The following is a 2522-nucleotide window of genomic DNA, read 5'->3' as shown; positions in this document are numbered from 1 at the left end:
GTTTGTAATTTTAGATGCTTCTATGATATAGACATATTTTCAGTTATTTCAGTTTATGGATATTTTGAGGTTATTTTTTGCAGAAATAAAGTTTTAGTTTATTCACACTCTGATTTTGGTATGGTTTGATCTCACTAAGGTTTAAGGTGGACCAGTTGGAAATAGGCATGTTAAGATCACATTACATGAAATTTCCATGCTACACATTCACATCATGATTTATATCATTCAGTTGTATTGGCATACGTGACCATTGATGGGTCGAGTTACGACAGCTGTAACGAAGGCTACTTTGATCCTATGTTGGTATAATTGATGGACCGGATTGGTTACAGATATATTTCGGTAATGACAGCAAAGTTGAGCTCATACTGTTATTTTTGCAAAGCATAATTATAAGGTTACACATATAGCCCAAGTGGGAGATTGTTGGATCCTTAATCCAACGTTGAGCTTATATGTAAATAATTACGTGTTGCGGGCTGTCATATAAGGTTAAGCCTAATTAAAAGTGATCTACTAAGGTTTAGGTATTTTGGGCTTTAATGTATCTAATAGGGTGTGGGTCTTTAATGTGTAGAGACTTAAGGGTAATTTCTATTTTTATAATGGACTAAAATAGAAATATCAAAAGATAACAGGGAAGTTATCAATAAATGGCAGTTATGGTCCCCAGATCACACGTATCATTTCATTCATTCTGACATCTCATCATCAGAAAGAGTACAGAGAGAAAGTTAAAGGATTCTCTAGGAAAACGTGTTGATCTGGAAGACAAACTGCACGACTCTAGAGAGAAATCAAACAATATGGATTCAGGTACGCTTCTACTTACAGATTTATTAATTCTTGATGATCTAACATGAATGTTCTTGATTTTTGGGTTGTGGTTTTCATCAAATCTTTGATTTCTAACATAGTCTAGTCCAAAATTTTATAAAATATATTTTTTTTAAAAATCTTTAAAAAAGTGTTTCGGCCAGTCTGACTCAAATAAATTTTTAAATTCGAAATCTTGACCTAACTCAGCCCGAAAGTTCTCAGACCAACGGTTAATCTTACTGCTCTAAAATCGTGTATGAATAAGGGTGGAAAATGGAATTCATATCCATATAAGACGTGAGGCGCAGTTATTGCAATGATTTGGTGCTGGTAGTGGTTCGCACACCACCAAAAATATATACAGACATATTTTTTTATTGTTTGGGATTGTTTTGGGTCGTGGGAAAAGGACATATATTAGTGCACAAACTCTTCATCTTTTTATCACAGTTAACACTTCAATTAAGGGAAGCTCTTTAGCGTTCTGAAATGGAGGTGGAGAAGCCCCAAATCCAAGTTCCAAGAGTGAAGCTGGGCAGTCTGGGATTAGAGGTACCAAATATATATATATATATATATATATATATATATATATATATATCTTTTTCTACCAAGTTTTTTAAATTCTTTTTTTATAAAATTTAGACGGGCACTCTTTTTAGTTTTTGCTAAAAGAAGTAGCAGAATAGACTACAGATAATTTTGATTAAAACCCAGATGACATCACTTCCGAGGTTTCACCTTGCACGAATATCTGGCTACTTCAGAAAACTATATCATAACATATATCAAACATGCATGGATAAAAATTTTATTATATATTTTTTCTCTTGTGGCCTCAAACTTTGGATCTCCTTTATAATATATGTTGCTAATAATGAAAATCTATAATCTGTTTGGGTTCTTATTTTTTTTTTTCTTTTTTTTCTTCTGGAGAAGATTGGAATTTGGAATTGAATGTTTGAGCCTTCAGCTGCAAAAGTTGAACTGAGGAAAGACTGAGAGCCAAAAATTTGACTTTTGATTACTAAAAAGACATTGGTAGCTATAAAGTTTGAGTAGTTTGTGTTAAGGAAAACTTCCCAATGTCCTTTTATACTCATGGTTGAAGTCAGTATGCCTCTAGGCTCTAACCCCAGATTTTAAAAATTTTACATTAAATAAAGTTTTTGTTGTTGTGTGCTGGGATCAACTAAAGTCCTGATTTGTTTTGCTTGATTCCACTTTCTTGGTTTTTGTTTCTAATTTTTTTTTTATCTAGCAAAAGAGCCTTTAGACCAAAATCCCTTCTCCCTAAACAATGAATACCACCGAGCTTAGTTTGGTATTACTCTTTTCTTTCAAAATCAGCTTCTGTTTATAGCATAAGCTGATTTTAGTATTTAGTAAATCTCCTAAAAAGTGTTTTTTAAAGAATTTTTTAAGAATCTACAATCAAAATCAGAAGTAACCTAAAAACAACTTTAGCTTTTAGATTGTGCGGGAATCAACATAGTACAATTAATGAAACTTTCATAATACTAATAATACTCCTAATAAAATTTAAAATTTACAATCTTCTCAAATTAAAATTCAAACTCGTATTATAATATAATATAATATAATATAATAGTTATATTGTAACAAATAATATCATAATTATATTAATAACTCTAATATTATTATTTTATCATATAATATGATATTATAATAATATTATA

General features: G+C 30.7%; 1 pseudogene; it reads left to right on the top strand.

The window, feature by feature from the left end:
* Positions 1 to 1311: 1311 nt before the first annotated feature.
* Positions 1312 to 2522, top strand: part of LOC21396504 — a 4730-nt pseudogene continuing 3519 nt past the window's right edge.

Source organism: Morus notabilis, unplaced genomic scaffold (assembly GCF_000414095.1).
Source record: "Morus notabilis unplaced genomic scaffold, ASM41409v2 Scaffold1383, whole genome shotgun sequence".
NCBI classification, from domain to species: Eukaryota; Viridiplantae; Streptophyta; class Magnoliopsida; order Rosales; family Moraceae; genus Morus; species Morus notabilis.
This window is presented reverse-complemented; position numbering and strand designations above follow the sequence as displayed.